This window comes from Artemia sp. Qi Xiang Cuo, chromosome 5, assembly GCF_049724085.1.
Source record: "Artemia sp. Qi Xiang Cuo chromosome 5, ASM4972408v1, whole genome shotgun sequence".
NCBI classification, from domain to species: domain Eukaryota; kingdom Metazoa; phylum Arthropoda; class Branchiopoda; order Anostraca; family Artemiidae; genus Artemia; species Artemia sp. Qi Xiang Cuo.
In genome coordinates, this window is record NC_142798.1 from 70,568,167 (window position 1) to 70,594,167 (window position 26,001).

Below are 26,001 nucleotides of genomic sequence, written 5' to 3' on the forward strand. Positions count from 1 at the left end.
TTTTTCATATGATATTTGTTTTACATTTTGAGTACATTAAGATGAAACTAGAATGTCATTTTCATTATAGATAGCGCAAGCACTACTTTTATTATTTTTCTTATCAGTAGATAATTCGCTAAGAGACTATGAGTATTACAAATTTAAGACTATTATATAGCTAAATAGTTCTGCTATAAAGTATTATACATGTTATGATTTTCACTATGTTATTGTGTGTGTGTGCAGCGCATGTGCTGTTTTTCTTATTTTTCTGTATACTAGATAATTCACTGAGATAGCATAATGAATATTGCAAATTTATGGCTATTATAATGCTAAATAGTGCTGCTATTAAGTATGTTGCATGGTTAAGATTAAACTATGGTGGGATTTTCATTATTTTAGTATGGACAGCACATTAGTAAAAGCGCTGCTAAGAAAACTAAGATAGTATAATGAATATTGCAAATTTATGTGTATTAAAATTCAATTTTTCAACTGAAAAAGTAGTTTCACTACTGTTATTGGTATAGAAATAAGTACCCGATGTCAGTTTTTGAAATAGACACGATTATAAAGCTTAAAAACTAGTCAAATGGTACTATGCGCAAACAGATAGCGGCATTGCTATTGCTACTGCTACGACTACTACTACTACTAAGCGTGTATTTTTTTAAGCATATGTTTTAAACGATTAGAAAATATAGTCGCTATTAATCAAATTTTTGACTTTCTTAAAAAAATAGGGTGTTTTACGCACGTTGAAATTAAGTGGATGTTTCTTTATAGGTTACAACGGATGTCTTATCATACGCACTACCTTTCTCCCCCATCTGAAGAAACAAGTCATGAACTATTTGATCGCATTGAAGCGCCAATGGAGTTTCTTGATACTCAGGTACGGGAGTGTTATGAAGGTAGTGAGAATTTAGATGATACATATGCTTACATTATAATGAATGACATGGAATGGGCAGATAATTTATTGGGACATTATTTCAGCGTTAATAAAATAGTTGAACAAGGCAATACTGTTACTTCAGAGGGTGATTTACCTTGGTTAAGCCCGAATACTACGCAAATTTTAGATAATTTTACTTGTGAGTTAAATGAGAATCCTCCCCCCTCAGATTTAATGAATATTGTCCAGGTTCAGTCAAATTTAATTGAACATGAAAATGAAATGGCTTGGATGGATTTGCATAGCCCTAACACACTAAAGGCTATGCCAAGTGAACTGGGGGATTTTAGTACACACACAACCCCTATTGTGGAGCATAGTGGGGTAGGGGTTTAGGTAGTGACATAAAAGGGGGAGAGGGTATAGCTAGTGATGATATACAAGGGGGAGGGGGTTTAGATAGTGATGATGATATACAAGGGGGAGAGGGTTTAGATAATGATACACAAGGGGGAGGGGTGATGAGACACATGTTTCATCGCTGCCGGAATTTCAACAAACCAATTCAATTCTTAACACAATAGACGTTTTCACTGCAATGGTTGATGATCTGTTTAATGCAGTTATGGTAGAAAATTTTATAGTCGATGCTATAGATATTATTCATGACTATGCAGAATACATTTCTGCACTCTTTGAAACTCGGATCCAAGTGTTGGGGGTCAGGACTCAAGTAACGCCTTAATTATTTTAAAAATATTTTTATTTAAATGAGAGTCGTGGGGAGGTGTATGACCATAATATACACACCAAAATGTTGGCGGAGTATCCTCATTTGGAAAATTACGAGACTATCTATGCAATGGGTTGGCAATACTGTCACTCATTTGGAAAGTTATAATGAGAACGGGAGTGATTCCGTATATTTATCTGTTGAAAATTTAAGTGTAAATATATATAAATTTAAAAAAAGATTTTATTTTAAGAGGAGATGGGCCAGGGTCTATAGTTTAAAAGTATAATCCTAGTTTAAAAAAATGCAAGAACGCTCAGCGAATCTGTTTTGGAACAGGCCAAAAATTTTTCATGTATACTTTCCTCATATCCGCTTTCCGACCCCTGAAAGAAGAAGCTTCAAAGAAAAATTTGAACTACTGGGCCGTGCATGGGAAGGAGGGGTCTGATTTTTCCCTAGTAGATATATCTTGTTTAGCGGAAAAAATTCCGATGACATTCAGGGCAATAGATATTTTTGAACGGGCCAACGCCCATTTAAATACTGGCGTTACTGTGCTAAAGTACGAAACGGAATTTCAAGAGGGTGTGCGTTCTCATAAAAAGGGTGTGATATCCCTGTAAGAGCGTTATCTATTGAATCGATAAAATACTGGGTTTGGTTGTTGTACACACCACCAAGTGAACCCTATTCAATTGGCCATTTCAATCCCATTACGGATATTAGTAGAGTTGCCTGTCCCAATGTGCCTGTCTAGATTTTGGATCGAATTAAAGTTACAAAATCACATGAAACATTGTAAAAGACACGGCTATCAAACGGTTGAAACAGTCTCTGGTGACCGAGCAATTTTACGATTTAAAAATTTCCAGAATACGCTTATGCAAAAAGATAAAATAAGTTTGGACTGAGAAGCCAAGCTCACAGATATGAATGACCCACAATTTCCAAATCGTATCAAAGAACATCAAGCGATCGCAGTTTCTTACGCGCACGCACAAAGAGACAGATCTAACACTATGCGATTGTTAGAAATAGTCGAGACATTGGGTGAGAACGATTGTATGATCAAAGCATTGACTAAATTAATTGTCACTGCAAATGGTGCTATTTTCTGTTTGAGAAATACACATTTTCCGATGATACTATCAGCACAGGATCGCCTGGCCATTAAAAATAAGAAAATATGTTGGGTATGTAAGGGGGAATTTGAAGAGGGGACTAAGGGGAAAGGGACTAGGGGGAAAGAGACTATGGGAGGGAGGGGGAAATTCAAGGAGCACGATCACCTGTGGCAGGAAATATCTTCAGGGGTAGTAATTTTCGGGGTGTGGCACACCAATCGTGTAATGTGAATGAAAGCCAGCAGTTTTTTTTTACCCCGGTTTTCATTCAAAATTCAAATTATGATTAGAAATTTATTTTACCGGCTTGGGCACGTCTGCAAAGGGAAGGAGGGAGAGGGGAATATGGTTCATGAGGAAATAACCTATTTGTCTACAATATTATACCCAAATCTGCTGAGAAACTGTTGTTTTTAGAATTCAAATGACAGGGAGTGGATAATGGGCATACGTGCTGGAATAAAATCTGTTTCCCCTGGGCTCTCAGTCAACTAATTCAGGTGCAGAAAGGTGACAATTTCGATAGTTTCCCTCTGCTTTAACAGCGCTTTCCAGACAGTGAAATGTATGACTTACTGACCTGTAAAAGCATATATTCAGATGACTATTACTGTTCTAGTGCAAGATTAAGTGAGGAGAAACTCCCTCCCTTTAAAGCATTCTATAATTTACTTACCAATAGTGAATGCACTGTCGAGGACTACGAATTTGCTAAGAGGGTATGGGCCAAGGGTGGTTGTAAAAATGGTTGGGATTATTGTAGAATGTACTTGGCCAGTTGTGTACTGACCCTATTAGACATTGTCTGCCAAAACTCAGACCAAATTTATTCGGACTCCGAGCTAGGAGTTTGCTATTATTTTTCAACACCACACCTCGTCATGAACTTAATTCTAAAAAATCAGTAGGGAGGAAATAGGTTTGATCATCGATGTGGATCAAAACCTATTTGTAGAAACATCTATGAGGGGGGATATGTTTTTCACGGAGATCGCGTCTTATCAACGGATCCAACTGGGCAGAACTTTGCTGATGGTGTAAAGTTCAGTGCTGTTTTTCTTGACATGAGCTCATTGTACCCCTCGGCGATTTCTCACTATACTTTACCGTCTGGCAATTTCTAAATGGCTTGAAATCCTTGTGACATCCCAGACATTCACAATGTCGAGGAAAATGGTCCACAAGGATGGTTTTTTTAATTGACAGACACATACCATTGGAACTCCACGACACTGTAAAAGATTTTGTTTTTCCGGGCGTGAATAGACCTGTGACTAAGGAATCTTTGAGCCCATACAATTTTTCTTTGGTCGAGGATATGGGCATACATTGGACCCCCTCCAAGCAGAATCTAATTGCAGATATAGACCCGAAACAGAATATTGTTGTTCACCACGTCCTCTTGGGGTGGATGGTGAGCAATGGTTTCAGGGTCACAAAAATACACAGGGCGCTGCAATTTGATCAGAAACCCTACCTTAAAACGTTTATTGACACCTTTGTCAGTAAACGCTCACAGGCAAAAAGTAAAGTTCAAAAAGAAATGTATAAACTTATTTTACATTCAGCTTTTGGAAAAATATGTGAAAGCGTGCGAAACAGATCACGTTGTGACGTCGTAACTTGCCCCAAAGAATTTGCACGAATTATCGCCGACCCCAACTTTACAATATTCACGAGCATAGACTTTATATGGTTCTGCTACACAGAAAAAAGAGAAATGTTGTTCTGAATAAGAATATCGCTTTGGGGAGTTCAGTACTTGAAATTTCCAAGAAACTCATGTTGTCGTTCTTTTATAGATTGTGCAAGGTACAATAGCCAAGGGAGGGGAGGTTCAAGTTTACTATGGGGACACAGATTTTCTGTTGTTAAAAGTTAAAACCGGGGATTTATTGAATGATTTGGAAAATGGGGTGTACATTAGCCCGCCGATGGATTTCACGAATTGGAATGAGCGCATCTATTTCGAGTTGGTGAAACGCCAGGCCCCAAATCAACTATTAATATTAAAATCGGAGATGGGGAGTGATTTAATAACCAATGGGGTGTTCCCAGGTCCGAAATTATACTGTGTGGAAACGCACAACAATATCAGATAAGTTTGCAAAGGGGTTACTACACACTTTGTAAAAAATAATTACAACATGAGTAAAATTTCTACAAAAACTGTATAGACAGTTGTCTAGTACCAAGAGCAAAAGTGCAGGCAATTCGCCCTCTACAATATAGGAACTATACTGTTAGAGTGGAAAAATGCCATGTCTTGCATATCCGACAATGTCTATGTGCTCGAGAATAGTGTAATAGTACTCCCCCACGGCCACTATGTAATTTCAGATCGAGTTGAATATGTGAACTATCGAAACCAACTCTGTCTGGATAAATTAACTTAAATAAAAAAAAGGACTTGGTGAGTGGGGGGGGCAACAATTTCTCAATTAAACTCTTCATTGTCATCATCAATGTCATCATTTAACTGTAGCAGCTGCTATTGTATACAGAGTTTTTTTCCACTTTCTGCCCCCCGCGCAGCCCCGGGGGTGGGGGGTCCCACCTGCGGCCACCGGCCTTCGGCCCTGGAGGGGAAGGGATCCCGGCCCGGCCTTTGGCCCCGGAGGGGAGCCCTTTGGGGGGGGGGGTTATTCTCATCTTTTAAATGTTGTAAATTCTGTTTTCTTATAATTTTTCTATTCTTAGTGTTCAACTGTGCTTCTGCTGTTATTGCTGTATTTTAAGTTTTTTTTCAATAAATGAAAAATATTAAATTGTTGTTGTTCTGTTATTGTTGCTATTGTTGTACAAAAAGTGTTGTTAATAAAAGAGAAAATATACGTTTTTCTTGTTGTTGCTATTGAATAACGTATTAGGTAGATCTAAGGGAAAATTATTAACATTATTTATTCATTTGACAAGTATGGTTTACAGTTAGTTGTAGTCCAACTGCTGTCAACAGCAGCAGTGTCTATCAATTTAAAACACCATTCAGATCGTTTTTCTGCGGCCCGTCAATTTCAGGGAAAACGACACTTTTAGCTAAAATAATTAAAAATTGTAATAAAATGTTTTTGGAAAAACCAAAGAAAAATTACTATTGCTTTAGTATTTGGAAGGAGTCCTACGATCAAATAAAAGCTATTGCCACTTCCACGTCCATACAAATACAATTCATACGGGGACTTGATGTTTTCAATAGCATTGAGTCAATCTCATGGCTGATTAGTGATGATTTAGCTGAATCGATTGAACAGTTCTCAAAGGAAATGCTACAACTGTTTACTGTTCACTTTCATCATGAACACATTTCCATAACCTTAGTTCTACACAATTTGTTTCATCAGAGCAAGTGTATGAGAACCCTTGCTTTTGAATTGCACCATCTATATTATCTATCGAGTTGTTCATGATTCAAGTTCTCTAATGACTCTCAATAAGCAAATATAACCCGGTGCCCCCAAGTTTCTACTTTCAGCGTACAGTCAGGCGACAAATAAGCCAGGGTAAATTTTACTAGATCTTAATCAGAATGCACCCTAGGATCTAAGAGTAGTCACAGATATTTTCGACAAAGAAATTATTGTATATTTTCCGGTGAACAGTAGAAAGGGCTAGTAGTTGCCATCATGACATTGAATAAACTACATGAAAATAGACACTTATTTTCCGTTCTAGGCTCTTCAAACCCCCCACTCAGGAAGGCCATAATCAAACATGGTGTTGGCAAAGAATTTATTAATCTATTATATGAAATTTGTATAAATTTAACTGAGGGCAATGTACAATTGCCAGAAGGTGTTAGACAACAGACAAAGCAACACCGTTCCACTGTACGTGCCTTGGCTTGAAAAAACAAAGAAAAATATTTTAAAAGAAAACGTCTCCTTCAAGCGGGCGGTAGCTTTTTTACACTTTTACTGCCAGTAGTCGCAGGACTTGTAAACAGCTTTCTTTAGATGGCTAAACCCTACAAATTGACAACAATAGAACTTGTCCTCTTACCAGTTGAACACATTGAAGACAATCTAAGCAAAGTCATTAATGATGAAAATATTGCCGATGATAAAAAGCTAGTTTTACATCAAGATGCGCTGCGTCGTGTGGACAAACATAGACCGTATCGTGAGAGACCCGCCATCACTTTCACAGATCCCCGCCACCCCTAAAAGGAAACATCTTATCAAGATTCTGCAGGAGCAGCAACAACACAATCAAAGGAGAAGGAATTGAATTCAATAGTGACATCAATTGGAAACTTACTGCGACCCACCTATTTTGAACAGAGTAAAAGAGTATTAACATATTTCATGTTGGAAAGTTGTGATGGTGATGTTTATCAAGTTCAAGTCGATAGCACCGGGAAACGAGTTATAATTCAGGGAAAAAGTTATAATTTAACGGGTTTAATTTTTCATATAGTTAAAAATCGCAAATGACTTTAATCCTATGACAGTAATCTATACAACTTTCTGAACGAATCAAACTTCCCCAAAAGTCTTATTGGCAATAAGAAAATTCTAAAGAAATTAAGAGAACATAGTAGAGGTGCCAGCCCTCTAACAACGCCAACAACACCATTTCAAAAGGAAGAGAAGAAGATTTTAAATCAATCTTGGAAAATACTAGCACTCCTAGTAGCAGCAGCAGCAATGATTTGATAAAACCCACGATGATGACGGCTAGACAAAAGTGAAGACGTATTGATATCAACTCATCGTCAGAAGCACCACCCTCCAGTGTGCAAAAGGAAAGTGGACATTACACTACGTGTTGACGTTCAAAAGGGATGAAGTTTTAAAACATGTCTATGAAAAAATTGGTGAAGTGGGAAGTCTAAGTTCCCCCACAACACTTTCTAAAGTTACCTCTGACGTAGGTGGCAGCACTTTAAAAAATGCAAAAGAGTATCTAGAAAATGAAACGAGTTACACTCCGCATCGGAATCGCAGGCTTCGTAGCAAACAATATCGACAAACTAAACCCTTTTTCCCTCTGCATATAATGCAAACTGATCTTTTAACTCTAGATGAAATTCAGCAGTGTCTCACTACACTCTACAAATATACTCTAGTGGCAATCAGTGTCTTTAGTCACTATGCACATGCCATTCCATTGTGATCAAAGAGAGGTGTTGAAGTTACTCAGGCTTTAGAAAGTATTCTTGAACAAGATTACTATAGAAAAATTCAAAGTGACCGCGGTAGCGAATATGTTAATCCTCTTGTGAAAAAGGTTCTATTGAAATATATTACAAAGCTATATCATAGTCACAGCCCGATAAAGGCTGCATTGGCGGAACGATTGATAAGCACGATTCGTCTTTTAATTTCGAGATATTGCAGGCTGAAAAATACTGCTGCTTTTATTCATGGTTTAGATAAAATCATGCGAATATATAACCATCGACCACATCGATCCCAGTCCAATGTTAGCCCTCAGGAATTTCATTGAAATGAAAATACATTTTATGCTTTTCTAAAGCAATATTCCAGTAGAAAAACAACAAAAAAAAATGTGAAGAAAAAATTCAATGTGATACTGTTCGAATTAATAGAACCACCAATATTTTTGAAAATGTGAATTATTTTTGGAGCGCTGAACTTTTCAAAGTGTCCAAAATCCTAGACACTGAACCCACGACGTTACGGCTGCGAACCACCAAAGATGATGATATACTCGGTGGGTTTTATGATTATGAACTACAAAAAGTTTGAAACAGTAGTGAAATTTATCAAATTGGAAAGATATTAAAGAGCCGTACTTGCAGGGGCAAGAGACAGTTGCTTGTTCGTTGGCTAGGATACAACTCTGATTTTTATTCTTGGGTTGAAGTTGAAGACATTAACAATGCCAAATTATTTCTATGTGACATTCATGTCCGATGTTTCTGATCCTCTCTACAATGATTTGAATAAAACAAATGATTGTTGGACGAAACTCTCACACTATCAAATTCGACGGCGCGTATGAAGTGGCTCTTTTCGACTGTATTCTCAAAAATACCTATGATATCCTGAAAAAAATCGCAAATATGATATAAAAATTACACCCTATGATTCACCGCCGCCACCCGATAGCCAACAACATAAAATTAAAATGATCAATTGGATAGATTATCCATATGTTGAATTACCCTAAGAGGAACTCACCTGTATGAATGATTCATATCGTTTTATCAATAAAAGAGTTTCCGCTCGTAAAAAAGGAGCTTTTCATTTCAACTATTCAAAGGAAAAGGGTAAGATCTATATTAGTTCACCCATTGCCGATGAAAAGATTATTCTCAATGATAATCAAAAAGATGTTCTTGGCTTTAAACTCAAGTTAATAAATGGCAAAAGTGCCGTAAACACTAATTTTATTTTTCTGACTACCCGCCTGTCTTCTCCTCATACGCTTGTATATTTCTGTATGCTTTATTTGTTGAAACATCCAGAGTTGGCAATAGCAATGTTCTCCTCCTACGAGTTTTTGAACGAAAAACCGGTCAAGATCACATTCATTATTACAATAAAGCATCTTCAGTATATCCTCGTAACCACCTCCTATTTGGAACTCTGCTAGTTAACACTAAGGACTGAATTAGGTGATCCCCTAGCAATATAAATTGGTTTGGCTGTGATTACATGGCATTTTCAACCCATCGTTGTCGGTGTTCAAAACAAACAAGATGTCTAATAGAAAAGTGGTATTCATTTGTCCGTATATTGACTGCTATGTTAATACTCCTGGCCCAAGACAACTGGGCAATGGAATGGACTATTACAAAGGTCGCTCATCAATGTCTGGCTTTGTTCTTGGCAGTTGGTTTGCTAAGCTGTTTTGCTCTGCACTACCTCTGGCTAGAAAATATATTGTACCGGCTGCGACAGATTTTGCATCCTCTACACTATAGGATTGAAGCTCTGGCAAGGATTTAAAAAAAGTGCTTCGGAAAATCGTAGGTCCAATGCGTGAACCCTTGGCAAACAATTGAAATCTCAACAAAATTGAAAAGATTTTTAAAGTTTAAGAAACAGTACACCAGTCATCCTTCTTTAGTCTGTTCGGCAGTAAAAGATTGCAGTCCTTTCCAAAAAAAGATGGAGAAAGACGAAAAGCACATTAAACAGAAGAAGAAGCTCCAAAGCTAGTATTAATCGATGAAGACTGGAATTTTATTCATAGACTGAACAATGGCATATCTACCACATAGCGATTCCCGTCCTTCAATCAATTCATCTTTAAATCTATTCAATGCAGAAAATGTCGACGTGAGAGTAAAACATGAATACTATGAACAATTATATCCACAACAACCCCTCTCCGATAATATCCACTTTCAAATTTATTCAAATGAAGACTACTTAATGGACATGTTTTCGACATATATAGATTTACAAATAAAAGTCCGGAAATCCGACAATGGAATGCCAGTTCCTGCTGATGGAATATCCTATGAAAATTGAATATTACATGATTTATTTCGTCAAATCAGTGTCTACATAAATGGCACTTTGGTGAGCACAAGCAAAAATCTCTCGAATTATACAAGCTATATGCAGTTCATATTGATGACACCCAAGTCATGTAAGGAATTAAGAGGCACCTCCAATGGATGTAAATATACTACTGATGCCAATAGTACAGATGCACTTAATAATTGTAAAACTAGGGAATTACATTAAGTTGGAAAAATGCATCATGAAATATTTAATATACCCCAATGGCTACCACCCAATATTAAAGTGGATACAAAGTTGACATTTGATCCATCCAATTTCATTTTACGAAAGGAACTTCCTGCCAATCCTGATGTAACTCTATCCCTCACCTCGACAATACTACATGTACGAAAGCAGCAGGTTATGAGTTCTGTTGCTTTGGCAGTGGAAAAACTGAGAGCCAGTGGAAATAATATTAAACTACTTGTTCCTCATACAATCACCAATCAACGTCATATTGCCACTGGCTCACGCACCTTCACCAACTCATCCTTTATCAATGGTGAAATTCTATCAAAATTAACATTGGCATTTGTAAAAAGCGCTAGTGCAATAGGATCGTGGACTGGCTGCCCACATAAATTTGAGATGTTTGGGCTTTCATTTCTTGTCTGAAAAGTACATGGAATCCCACTCTACAATCTATCTTTTGATTAATCCTATAGGAGATTATATGAGTTGACAATGCAAACCCTAGATCATAATTTCACAACTATTTGAAAATGGTATAACTGATGAATTTTTCGCTAAAACACAGGGTATCATTGTAATAGACCTGTCTGGCGCTCAAAATATAAGTATAGTGCGAACGAGGAGTGGGCGTTTAGAGTGTACATTTGCCGACCCATTGCCTGAGCATAATTGCACTAATCTCATTAAATCAATTTGAAACCTATTGGGAAATAACTCCCTAAGTTATTGTTCTACTAGACCTTGCACCATGAACACCAGTCAAATAATCAATGTATTTAATATGGACCCCTACATGTCCAAATACAGATCCTTTTGTCTGCCCTCGGACATTATTGGAAAAATTCAAAGTATAAGCAGTACCCTAATCATTTCTAATAGCAGTCCATTGAGTGTAAATATTGGCCATTGGTTATGCATCTTTCAAAGAATGAAGACGATTGCATTTTTTTATCCTCTCGGCCTACCCTATACATTCTACAGTCCACACACAAGCGACTATATTGAGAGCAGTGGTAAAACTATTATTCAAAATTGGAAGAGAGTACAGGATCTGACAACTAAAAGTTGCAGTTTTCATGCGCTACTATATTTCGTGTTCAGATGCCGCAGCTATACTTACAAGCAGTTTCTCAACATTTACGTAGACAATCCACGTCTGAACGACTTTATGGTGTAAAAGATCCTCTCAGACCTGTATAATATTGATTTTAGTGCCCTACGAGTAAAGTGCTTTAAAAATGTATGTAAATTTGTTTATTAATAAAAAAAAATGTATATATACAACAATGTCTTTCTTCTACACTTTAGATTTCTTCTTCTTCTTCGATGTATAGGCAACTGTCGAGAACCACTAATGCTGGTAGATTATTTGAATTCACTGTATATTGATCTTGATTGGCTACACAGTCAGGGTAAGATTGTCTACCGTACAATGTAACGTCACTCTTATCGTATCTCTTTGTATAGTCAATGATACTATTTGCATTCATATTGTGAAATTCACGTGTTTCAATTTTTCTATTTGAAGCAATATCACATGCAGTGTTTTCAAATGGTGAATCGCATTCGGTAACTGCCAAATAAAAATCACTTAGTTTAATGTCATAATAAGCAGTGCCGGCGCAACAATGACGTAGAAACCAAATTCTCTTCTTAGCTCAACAGATGAGTTTTTGAGATGATTCTTCCTTACAAAGTAGTTTAAAATAACGACAACACAAGTATCTTAGAATCAAACTAAATTCTGGTTTAGGTTTCTTTCAAATCATAACAGGATAAATATTCTTCCACTGATCACATGTATCATAATGACAATTGGAGCTGAGTTGCCTCTAGAGTGAAAGTCATAAATCCCTTAAGACATGAATTACAGTTTTTAATTTGTACTGCATATCCTCTATGTAATTTACACGGATTGTATATTTTGCACTTTTTATTATAGTCATCAATGATTGTACCATTTTCTCATGATGACAAACTGCCTAGAGTGTACAGACATAGTGACCGTGTATGAAACATTTTTTTTGGTGTCTGATGTCATCTCACTCAAAACCAAAAAGAAAGTAATCCATGTTCAATAAATTCAGAGGGGGATGGGAGATGAGTAACTGTGTGACGTTACATAACCTCTTTCGAAGGGGGAGCCATCTACATAGAATCAGTGGCAACGTATTGAAAAGTATATCCACGATATTATTCTGCTTTGTTTCAATTAATATATCAATAAATTGAGTAAAAGCATTTGAGTCGCGTCGTAAAAGCTTCTTACAATAGTCCAATGGGGGAAAGTCAGTTTTATTATATTGTCAAGTGTTCCCTGTGAGAATATCTTCCGTTGAAGGGATAACTCGAGAAAATCGTCATCCAAAATCAAATTTTTTTTCCATAGCGACAAGATTCAACCTAATTCTCTCTTTCTCAAATTTATTCATTTTTTAATCCTAACACTCTCACTGCTGACTCTAGACTAACCATGATTCGTTCTACTTCAATAATATTCGATAATCTATGAAAATCTAACAAAAAGAAATGGGGACATTTTTGATTTCGAAACAATTTTATTGTGCGTGATCATACAACAATAATATATATTACACATATACACTTACTGACATAACTTATTTTCCTCTATATGCTTCACTATTGCATTTAAAGCACTTTGAAGTCTATCCACATGTGCTTTATCAACTTTTGCAGCGAAGCATAATTGGTCCTCCAATTTAAATTTGCTCAATGATAGCACATACATATCATGCATATACTTCATCCCATTCCAGACAAAGCCGTGATTCTCTCGTGATTTTTACCCCAATGTTTGGTGCTCTTGTATCATTGGTGCTGCTACCAACTCCACTATCAACTTCTAATATTGGGAACATTCCACTCCTTATTACAAATATATCTTAATGAATAAATATAGTCAAACTGTTCTCACTCCTTGAATTCTATTCTCACACTAATAACAGCTATACCAAATATCCTTCCTTATATCTGTTGCGTCACTCCCGTTCGTATTTCTAAGTCTCTGATTGGCCTAGAAATGGGCGTGTCTTGTACCATTAGTAGATCAATAACATTGTCATGCTCGTATTCAGTGAACATGTTGCGTCACCCTTCCCCCAGTATTCTATGCCCATATATGGACTTCCCCCTGTTTAGCAAGGCAACCTCCTACTTTTGGTGTCTGGCGGTGGGATAAAATCCCTGAATTTGGAGAGAAGTTGAACGGTGGATCTGGATTAGGGACAAAGTGTCTACTATACCCGCAAGTGATCCCGTTTGAAGAGCTCCTGAGTTAATGGTAACTAATTTAAACACGCTAGCGACATTTTGTTTTTTCGTATAATTTTAGTTTTCCGTTTAGGCTTTTGAGAAAAGTCTAAACTTGATTAAGAAATTCACGTTACGACAATTTTGCTGTTTTTATAGCATTTCAGTTCTCCTATTAGACTTTTGAGAAAAGTCTATATTTTCCAGTAGATTATATCGTGAAACTCGGCTACCAAATGTTCCCGTTTTCCTAATTGTCGACAAATTGGCATGACATTTTGCCGGTAATTGGGGCGGTAAAGAAAGGCAATATTTTAGTAAACCTAAGAGAGATTATAGAAATTTTATTTTAGAATAAAAAAAAAAATTGTAACCTAGGGTGGGTGAAGTCGTATGCCCCAGAATCCTACCGAGTGTGTGAGACAGACTAGGTCCAGTTCACTGGGTTGAGTTCACGTTAAGTTACCCGACACTTTAAACGACGGAGCATCAGCGGTTCCTAAGAGGAGGACTAAAGTAGACCCTCTTAAAGAGTTTAACTCTAAGACGGAACAGGTATTTCAGCCAAATATAACAGAGGTTGTAGGTGGAGCCGAGAGCCTGGTGGAGGGGATCAGTTGTCCTTACAAGAAGGGAAAACAACAGAGTGTGAAGGTTTTGTCTGAGGCTCTTTCTGAAACAGAAGGCAAGGACAGAGAAAGCGGAAGGAAAGATAGGGATGGAAGTATTGCCAGAAGTTTCAGCAAGTATTCAGATCCTTGTTAATAAAAATCCGACTCCAATGGATGCAGAACAGTTTAATCAGCTTACGACAACAATGAACGTCCTAACAACTAGCATGGCGGGTCAGCCTGTGGCAAATCAGCAGTAGTCTACAGCAGCACAAGCCACAATTTGACCCAAGCTAATGAAGCTGAAAGATTGTGACGACATAGACTCGTTTTTAAGCATGTCTGAGAGCACTGCGACGGCAAGTGGCTGGCTTAGGGAACAGTGGGCTACACAGCTTTATCCAGTTCTATCCGGTCCCACACTGGAGACTGGAGACTGGAGACTATGCGGTCACACACTGGATGTCAGGTTTATAGGCAAATATATTTGCTGATTATGATGTGTTTAAGACAGCAATACTTCAGAAGTATTCTGTCATAAACGAAACGTATCGCATACGCTTTCGAAGTGGAAGAAGAGAAGAAAGGAGTCCTACGGAGAATTCGGAAGAAAACTGGCAACCATCTTCAATAGATGGCTCAGTCTAACATCGCTGAGAGCGTAGGCAGAGAACCTGGCGGCAACAAGCACCCGGCCAGCCAGAGTGGTTTTGCCATTTAAGGATGTAAAAGAAATTTTTTAGCTTTTACAGGTGGAACAGTTTACGGAGGCAGTACCGTACCACCTTCAGGTAGCCCTTTGAAAGAGGCAGTTTCAAACTCTTAAGGAAGCTGTTTCTTTTGCGGAAGCTAGCACCCTAGCTCGTAAAACTAACTAAAAAAAACAAGTTTTTTTTAACTGAAAGTAGGCCTAAGGAGCGACATTAAAACTTAAAACGAACAGAAATTATTCCGTATATGAAAGGGGCTGTCCCCTCCTCAACGCCTCGCTCTTTACGCTAAAGTTCTTTATTGTTTTAAAAAATAAAGGTGTGAGAAAGATTCAAACTTTAGCGTAAAGAGCGAGGCGTTGAGAAGGGGACAGCCCCTTTTATATACGGAATAATTTCTGTTCGTTTTAAGTTTTAATGTCACTCCTTACTTTCAGTTAAAAAAACTTGTTTTTTTTATTTAATTTTTGCAAAACAAACAATTGTTTGTTTTGCAAACAAACGAACTAATTGTTGCAAAACAAACAGGTGTTTAATGTCAATGCTACCAGATGCCAGCTAAAAATATTGGATTAAGAATATGTATTGCACATAAAATTGTTGTGGTAAATGTAGGAAGGGTGACTAGGTGTCGATTAAGTGGGGAAACTTGTTGCTGCTTTATGTAATTGGTAAGCGTCCATAAAACCTAGCCAGTCATTTGAGGTTATATAACGCGTAGCTGAAGCCAACATTACTCTAGAGCACTGTTACAGTCAGAGTCCAGTTGGTTCACGATCACTACAAGTGAGAATACCCTGGTTTGTCTCAAGATTGGAACATCGAGTTGAAGCTATAGTGATAGTGATAGTTATAGATTTAATTAAACCAAATTTTAAATAGAAAAATCAATATTATTAACCGAAAGCCAAATGGTTGACGTGTGTTTAAAAATGTAACAAAAAAAAAATTACATAAATGTATCATCACTAAAATAAACTATAATAAGAAAGAAAGATAAAAAGAGAGAAAAGAAAAGAAAGAAAAAAATAAATAAAGAATAATAATAATAGTACAAGGACAGCTACTACACACCATATTCATGTTGTGGGGTCGCACTAAAAAACCAACAAGCAATTACAACTTAATTTAAATTAAATCAAGTCACCTCCAAAACAAACAAAACTAGAATTCATATTTACTTAATAATTTTTCTTTCAAAAAATTACTTTAATTATTATTTTTTTTTTTTTTTGGGGGGGGGGGGGTGAGGGGACTAATATTTTGTTGTTTTTTTAGGGGGGGTGATTGTTTGTCGCCCTAAAAGCTGATTGGGTATTACTTTGGCTAATACTATAAACTGAATCTTCCGTATTTAGAATTTTAGCAGCATTGCTGAAGACGAACAGGTGCCTTTGATGGTTAGGGCAAAAAGAACGGGAAACTAATAAGAATCAGATCTTTAGTGTTTTAACGTGGGGAGATATTGATTAATAACTGCTAGGTCCAATTATAGTATAGTGTCTGAGAGGCTTCGATAAAAAAGTAAAAAAAAAATCAATGAAAAGTGGATTTTTAATCTATCTTATTAAACGAGCAGTAATTGTATTTCTGTAAATTTTGTCTCAAAAACGGCACTGTAATTGTTTCTAAAAATTAGTATACTACTATTTCCCGGTGTGAAGAAAAAAACGATCTAAATAGGTCAAGACTTGAGAAAATTCTTTTTCCCCTCCCAGCCCCCTCGATATTTTTCATAAATAGTGTGTTGATTGTAATTAGAGACCCCTGAAGGTTGAAAGCTTTGAGCATAAGTAGGAAGGGTTTTAAAACACAATGAGTCTTCGATTCTTAGTTCTTTGTATTAAATGCTACGCATTGAGACAGAAAAATTATAACAATAATTTCTATAGCAGGGAACAGAGCTTTGCTCGGTGGTCATTCTTCGTTTAATAAAATTGTTCGTAATAAGATGATTGTTTGTTTTTCGGTGTTAAAAAACGATCCAGAGGGATCATGTCTTTGGGAAAATTTGTTTAGGGGCTTAAGAAATTTTGGAAAAAATATTTTTAATATAAATGAAAAATACTCAGATACATATAAATACTCAGGAAAATACTCATATGCGTCACAAATACCCAGACGTCCAATGTTCTAATCACTCTACTTTCTACTGCGAACAAAATGAAACTAAAGTTGTTTTGGAAAAAAGATTAAAAGAATTGCTTTCATTTCAAAGCCAAAATCCAGTCTGCATGGAGTAAGCCTACGTTAGCTTGGGAAACTCCTGTAAGCTAAGCGGGTTAATTGAATTTAAGATGGTAGGTTCACTGATGACAATTCTTCTTTGTTTACCTTCTCCATCATTATAAGGTCCCTTTTTAAACTAGAAAAACTGTTGAAAATACACCTAATAAATACGCTTCGGTAAAAATAAAAAAATAAATACGCTTTAAAATATATTAAAAAAAAAATTGATAAAAATAAATAGGCTTTGATAATGTTTAACCAATTTTTTGCTTGGAAAAAAAAATCTTCCCAGCCGTTAAAGTTTCTATGTGCTTACTGATTTCTAATCTGATTTCTATTGTGTTGAACTGCAGCTTTAAGCTTATGGATTAACCCCACTTTTCTTGAAGAGTCAATTCAGAGGCCATTGTCTTACCTGAAGAAGAAATGTGGCCTTTCACGAGGTGGTAGTTTGAAGGAAAAAAGCTCCAGTGGGCTTAGCTTTGGCAATAAGGCTGGTGAGCACTAATTTCGGTCCAAGCTTACTTTTGCTAACCCTACTACTAACCCAGATGTGATATGGCCTTTACATTTTGTTGTCTTCCGTCTTTAACGTTCGGTCCGCTGCAGGGGCGGATCCAGGATTATTTTTTTGGGGGGGGGGGCAAAAGATGGTTATACGATAAACATTCGTTAGGAGCAAGTTTAAATGAAGCAAACAGGCGTTATTTAAGTAAAAAACCATACTGTAGAGTACAATCAGGGGGCGCGCGCCCCCCTCGCCCCCTCTGGATCCGTCACTGGTCTGCTGAATATTGTCAAATGTACTCTTAGCCGAATAAAGAGCAATTTATTGCTTCAGAACTTCAGTAACTGTAGTGTAGATTAGCATAATTGTTTATAATTATTGAAAATTTAAATATAACCTAGAAATATAAAATAAGAAAAATTATTAGTTTATAGGATAGAATAAGTCGTTTTCCTCAGTTTTATCTGATATATCTAAGAAAAACAGGATTTGAAAAGGAAATTTGACTATAAATTTTATATGGCCCTGACTGTAGTGTAGTAATTCCTACTATGTTTTTATGTGCGAATGCTCTCTGTTCTAAAATGTTGGCAGCATGGAAGACAGCATTTGACATGGGTATGTTTGCGATTCATTTTAATTGACCCTGAAAATGTTGATATGTTTTCTGCTATATTTTTACTATAATTTTTATCTGAAATATTTAAAAAACAGTATTTGACAAGGATATGTTTACCATAATTTCTTTCGCGCACGAATCTCTCTTAAAGGGGTGTTTGGAGGATCATTTTACAATTTTAAATGATATTCTTCTTAAAATGTTACAGGTTTGGAATTTATTTGGAAGAATTTGTTGTTCCTAAAAATTATCCCGATCATAAGATACAAGAATTATAGGCTTAAATTCAACATACAATGCCCAAAACATCCGTGTTTGTTTCAATGTTTATAACTTTCCATAGGAGTACCTTCCAAAATCGCTTTAAATTAATATTTTGTTGTTTTGTATGTTAAGTGTAATTTACTTCTTATTTTGAAGGACTTTCAAGGACTATCACACAGGGTGTCCCCCAACATTTTTTTCCGATTTAGACTATTAAAAAACGAAGACAAATTTTAGTGCAAAAAACCCTAATTTAAGTCAAATCATAACTAGAAAAACACTAGTTGAGGGAGTTTTAGCTCAGTATGTTGACTGGAGTTATTGGAAAGGCAACTACAACATCAGAGTTACTCCAAGAGTATTTGCTTTGCATTAGAGCCATGGTTCAGTCAGAATTTTATTTTATGGGTTATTGTCCCTGTCTTCTAGCCTAAAAGGGCGTAAAACAGACTGTGCCGTTACGAATGGTAGTTGTAGGGGTCTTTATAAATTTGAAAAATTATGGTCCAATATTGAGAAAACCCCCTGACTTCCTGAATTTCTAAAACCCCTTCCTTTCTTAGGCTAACCCCTTTACAGGAAATCTTCCCAAAGACTAAGAAATATTGACAAATGATTGTCAAGCTTTCCGGAGTCAAATCCCATTGGGGGTCAAATGGGGGGGGGGGGGAGAATAAGGGGCCGAAGTGCCATATATGATGTTCGGTTAGTGTCGTTATGTTTGTGTAAGACACCCTAATAAGTTGGCAAACTTTTTTTGATGAGTGTCTGATAGTCTTTTTTTTCCTTTTTTTAAATTTACCCGTCATCAACAAAAATTCTCTGCATGAAATGTGAGTGATGAAAGGTGAGAAAGCAGTCTGATCTTCGCACAATTGGTAATTAAAAATTGACAAATACAACCCCCCGGTGAAATGTCCTAACTGTCGTCTTTGTTTTGAAAATCGGTTTTTTACCTAATCCAAAAAGTAAGGTTGAGACATGAGCTTTTAAAGGATAGTAATAAAACATAAACTACCATTGATTTTTAAGGCTAATTGCCATAGGTTTAGCGTAACTACTCTCATTCAATACATTTTTACCAATTTAGGTTAATTTTGCCAATCTTTCCTGCAAGATTCTAAGTGGATTACCGACTTCACAAAAAAAAAATATGTCCCAGCAAGACCGTCCAAGTGGGATGTGGTGTTTTGGCCAGTTTAATTTTCATGAAATTATAATTATAATTTTGTCAAGATTATTGAATTAATATTGTATTAATTGTTTTTATATTATTTATTATTGAAATTTATCATTATGTATTTAATTCTAACCAATTATAATTTTCTTTAACGTAAATTTTATAATTATAATCATTTTTATCATTATATCCAAATTATAATTTGTCTACCCCAATCCTTGAAACCTGAAAAACTTCTTTTTGGGAAAGTGTTTTTTTAATTAATTAAATACAAGAGCAAGAACATATCTGTTTCTTCTATATTTGCAACTAATTTACATCATCCTACCGCAAAATAAAGTATATAGTCACCTGGCATTGGTGTAGTGGATGGAGCTGATGTCTTGAAAATTAAGGTGTTCAAGTTCGAATCCCGCACGATGCCAGGAATTTACATAGATTAACGATGAGATTAATTTTTTTCTAATATAATTAAATTAATATTGTATTAATTGTTTTTATATTATTTATTAATGAGTCCGTAATATTTATTAAGTCCGTAAAGCATCCTGCCCCTTTTCTTAGCATTCAACCTAATCCTTTGGATAAGCTGTTAGACTAATTCATCTAATCAATCAATCTTTTAATGGAATTGTAGTTGCATGCAGCTTCTGCTTACGTAGTAGTTTAACACTCTGGCTATCCTCTATGCTTTTTGAATAAGCTAATCGTAACATTCTTTTTAAGTGAATTTTTTTGGCAAACGATGTCTTTTTCTCGCATTTGTTTTGATTTCTAATTTAATAATCTTTTAATTTGTTTGCTGCCCCAGAAATGTAAGCCCTAGTAAAAAGATCAACCAAAAATATTATGTCATTTATAAGTTATGTAAGATCATGCAGTTCAAAGAGGACACTTTATACCGTCTCCAAGCCGGAAAATTTTGTTAAATGTTAAGCTCGCTAGGTTATTACAAGAATATACATTCAGGGGATTTAGTCCAAAGCTAACAAAGTATGGGAAATACCAGTTCTTAAAGTGGCGGCAAAATGGAAAAATGAAGGTGGAGCCATTCAGTTTAAAATTGGTCTTAAGACATATACATATTCGATTTAATATTCATTTATTAACTTTGCATTATTTAACACTAATTTAAATAGTTATAATTGATTAAAATTAAATTAGTTAATTGATTAACATATTAATTTAATTAACTTAGTTAGTTAAAAAACAAAAATTAACATCAGTCTTTTTTATATAATTTTTTTTTAAATACTGTGTTCCATGGCTCCAGGCCCAGCTAAGAGTTGAGCTTTAAGCAGTTCGTATTACATAACGTAAGACAAGCAAAAAGTATTGTATGTACTTTTAGGTTATATATACAATTATAAAGACACAATCTGAGCCTTCACGGGAGGGGTAGAAAATTTTTCTGGAAAGTATTAATGATTAGGAAGGCAGCCTATAAAGGCCCAAATGTTCGTGGTTTTGCCCTTTCAATGTTTTCTTTACCTCATATTAAATACAAAAAAAACGAGTTTTCTTAACTGAAAGTAAGGAGTGACAGTAAAACTTAAAACGAACAGAATATAGTCCGTATGTGAACGGGGCTGTCCCCTCCTCAACGCCTCGCTATGTAGTATCAGGTAATTTATTTTTCAAAAAAATACTGTTTTCAAAAAGTGAAAAACATTAGCTTCAAGTGGGAGGTGGTGCGACGGGGGCAGCCCATAAAATATACGTAATAATTTCTGTTCGTTTTAAGTTTTAATGTCACTCCTTACTTTCAGTTAAAAAAAACTTGCCTTTTTCTATTTAATTTTTGAACGTTTTTGAATTAATACAGATTTTGATTTTGGCTCACCGTAAATGAATAATTAAAACAAATTTTGTATATTAATGTTACTTTTACTTGGTTAAATGGCTTTCTCGAAAGTTGTTTAATTATATTTACGAACGTTTTTATTAGTAATAAATATACGTAACTTACGTAACTTTACGCTAAGGTTCGAATTTCGTTCCAATTCTTTAAAATTGACCCCTTAATCACAAAGGCCGTTAATTAGAATAAATAGCTCTTATTAAAGTACTAAAAAATCTTTGGCTTAAAGAGCGAGGTATTGACGATGGAGTAAACCCAATTATATGCTTAATAATTTCTGTTCGTTTAATGTTTTGATGTTGCTCTTACTTTCCGCTGAAAAACTTGTTTTTTTTTTTAATTTAATTTCTGATCGTTTTTTTAAATAATGCTTGAAAATCCAGCGCCCCCTTCATAGTACGGTCCCGGCCCCCATGAAAACTTCCTCCATGGAACGATCCTCCCACATAGCCCCCCGACCCCCCCCCCACTACCAGAAAAATCCCCCTTGAAAATGGCTGTATACTTCTCAATAACCAATACTATATGTAAATATTGGGTAAAGTTCATAACTTTCAACCCTCCCCCCGGGGACTTTGGGGGATTAAATCATCCTAAAATTCATAGTTATTATATTTTCGACCATGTTGAACAAAATGGCTGTCTCAAAATTTTGATCGGGTGACTTTGGGGAAAAATGAGCGTGGGAGGGGGCCTAGTTGCCCTCCATTTTTTTGTTTACTTAAAAAGGCCACTAGAACTTTTAATTTCTGTTCGAATGAGCCCTCCCACGGTATTCTAGGACCACTGGGTCAATAAGATCCACCCCTGAAAAAAAAAAAAAAAAAAAAAAAAAAAAACGCATTCGTGATCTTTCTTCTAGCAAAAAAAAGAAAATTCCAAATTTTTTCATATTGGAGCTTGAAACCTCTGCAGTAGGATTCTCTAATACGCTGAATCTGACGGTGTGATTTTCATTAAGGTTCTATAACTTTTAAGGGGGTGTTTCTCCCTATTCCACCTTTTTTCGAAAATCAGGCAAATTTTCTCAGGTGCGTAACTTTTGATGGTCAGAACTCAACTTGATGAAACTTGTATCTTTGAAATCAACATTAAAATCTAATTCTTTTGATGTATCTATTGGTTTCAAAATTCCGTTTTTTAGAGTTTCGGTTACTATTGAGCCGGGTCGCTCCTTACTTACAGTTCATTTCCACGAACTGTTTGATTTATCTTTCGCATGAACTGTGTTCACTTTTTAGGTATAGCTCTTCATACTTTTGTACTTTTCAACTTATTTTTACCCAAATTTGTCTTTAGTGTGGATTAATCTTGGGTTAACCTTGGCGATAATTTTACTTCCTGTCGACAGTTTGTAGATATGTACCCTAGTGCTCATTACCGTTGACAATTAGCAAATAAGTTGGGATTATGCTGATTGATATAATATTGTATAGGATTATGAAATCTCCTGTTGGATCCCTGTCTACAGTTATTTTGATTATTGCCCCCTCCTCCTCTCCCTACATCCTTGTCTGGAAACGTTCGGAGTATATGTTCTTTTCTTCCTAATTGGAAATGCAGTGTTTGCTATCAGTCATCTTACGATATATGATAAAGTACTAGATTTTTGCTATTTAAATCACTAAATAAAGGGTGCTTAAGCGTTGTCAGATTTATCCTACTTGTATGTTGTTAAAATATTCAATATTTTCCAAAATATTGGAATTTTGCAAAATGTTTAGATATTGAGATATTTTTTAAATCTTTTAAATGATTCTTTGTTCACGAATGTTCGATTATATGGTGTAGTTCAAAATATGTATTCATGTTTGTGCTAAGTTTGTGCTAATATGAGTTTGAGGTATACAAAAATTGTCTTTTCACAAATATTGTCGAATATTTACTTTTTACCTCGTTTGGTTAAAATAAGAATTATTTCATTAGAATATGTAATTGAATACTTGATTTATTTTGTATTTTTCCTCGTAACTGGTTTAATTACCGCCGCTCAAGACATGTTTGACAATTAACGCCTGTACTGGTAACTCCAAACAAAAGTTTTATATTAGAGTAAGGGTAGGTATGCATCTCATCATTGAAATAGGGCTGTATATGGTAAATGAGGGGTATGGTTGTGTCTGGAATTAGGAGTGGTGACCATTCTGCGTATTATGTTAAATTGTAATGATTTTGGTTCTTGGCATCCAGGAATGGACTGAGTATTTTGATTATGTGTTATTTATTCTTTTCATTTGTTAATAAACCCATTGAACATAAAATACAGATCTAGGCTGAATGGTAAACGTCATTTTTGGCGCGCACAAAGAGGGGAGGGAGTTTCTGGTTTCAGTCTCCTCCCCAAAACAAATTCTTCTTTACATTCTTGCGTCTATCCCATCTTAGTCTTTTCTCTAAACCTACTTACCATTTTTTCCCTCCTTCTTTCTCTGTTTCATCTATTTCCTCCCAACAGTAATGGTATTAGTTTGAATAGAATTGAACAGCATTCAATATTCAATCTGAATAAGCAAAGCTATTCGGATAGTAATAGGCAGATGTAAAAAAAAGGACAAGCTAAGACCATGCTGAAAAACTTGTATTATTTTTAGCCCTAATTTGCATGCATTTTTTATGTGTATTCTAACCTTGACTAACACCTTTCAGCAAGACCAGGTAGTCGACAAGGAGCTCCTGGGTCTGCTTCAGGCCGTTTCGGATCTCTTATGAATCTAAGCGGTAAGAATAACCTTCTTCTAATAATAAAGTTAGGCTCTGATAGTAGCCAGATTTACCGACTTAATGGTCGATTTCTACTGACCAAGATAATTATTTCAGTAAAACTCATCAATCTGCAAGACTGTGGTTTGAACCACGGTAAAATCAATATAACTGCGGTAAATAAAAAATCTTTTGAAATTAACCCTTGCTTCACGCTGGTGCAATTTTTTTACGCAAATGAGTTAACGGATAACGGATGCAGGAAAATAGCAAAAACGTTCACACAGAAACGGTTCACACAGCCTGTATTAGCCATAGCTAGGTATGCCTAATTAATGATATAATTCTTGCCTTCCATGTTCATTTCCCTGGAAATATTCTCCCAGGCCTTGAGGATTGAATGTTTCTTAGAATGACCCTCATATCCTTTGTCATATACTAATATCAATAACGTATTACTATTGTGTCTATGTATTTGTGACAAACATGATTAGTTTCTCAGTCATTTCTATTGTTTGCTTGAAAAAGGCTTTAATTAAAAATAGTCATGTGTTTTTTAACGACTCAGTAGAAATATTTTGACAGAATCGTTGAACTGCTATGACGCATAAAGTTTCTATAAAAAACGAATGTAATTTGACGGATCATGCAAAAACAGGCGTTCTTGTGCGAAAACGCAACAGCGTGAATCAATGGTAACTGGTAAGTTTGGCTCATCCTCTAATAATTCAGATTGACCCTGACAGATTAGATTTGCCGACTAAGTGGTCTGTTTTTACTGACCGAAATTGCCATTTCGCTAAAAATTGACAATTCTGCCGTAAAATATTAGTAAAACCAGCTATTTATTAATATTGTAATTATTAATACCAGTATTTCTTCTGACAAACAAAATTTTTTCTAAGCACTATTTCTGAACATCTTGCATATCGTTTAATTGCTTAAGTCATTTGGAACCATACTTAACAGCTATTATTAACATTGCATTTAGTATCCTAATCTTCCTATTCTCTGAAACCTTTTTCAAGAGTAAAAAATCGCCTTGCGCCTCTGCCATTCTACATTATACACTTCAGTGGTATCCACCTTCATTACTAATAATGCTACCTATGCAAATCAAGCTACCCATCTCATGACTATCACTTTCTTGGAACCTAACATCACCTCTTCTTTATCGTTTATTCATTATTCAAGTGACTTAGTCCTCTAAACCACTACTACTAACAACTCACTGCGGCACTAAGCTGCGCGACACGGCTACGCATACTTCTCCTTCTTGATATATTCAGAACTTCATTACAATCTTTGGTAATATGTCACCCTTCATTCATAACAATTGACCTAGCTATCTTAACTAACCTTTTATTGTAGCCCTAGAAAGTGGGATCAAACCAGTTTTTCATGCTGCTTTTACCTTCATATAGAGTCAGTCAAACAAGTACCTAAAAAATAAATTTTTAAAATAAATACTTACTCAATATAAATCCTACTTAATATATAATAATATTGTTATATTATATTATTTGGGGGTAATATAATATTATACGATATTATTACGTAATATTATTAATTAATATTATTATATGTGTTTATTTTATATAAACACAGCCTAATATTATTATATTATATTGCT

At 35.5% G+C, this 26,001-nt stretch overlaps 1 protein-coding gene across 1 annotated transcript in view; it reads right to left on the reverse strand.

The window, feature by feature from the left end:
• The window catches only part of LOC148952462 (uncharacterized), a 172,973-nt gene that overhangs the window by 131,156 nt on the left and 15,816 nt on the right, over positions 1–26,001 (reverse strand). The window contains exon 2 of the mRNA XM_089088962.1: positions 25,728–25,810. The gene's annotated coding sequence lies outside the window, so the exon portion shown is untranslated. The remainder of the gene's footprint in view (positions 1–25,727; positions 25,811–26,001) is intronic.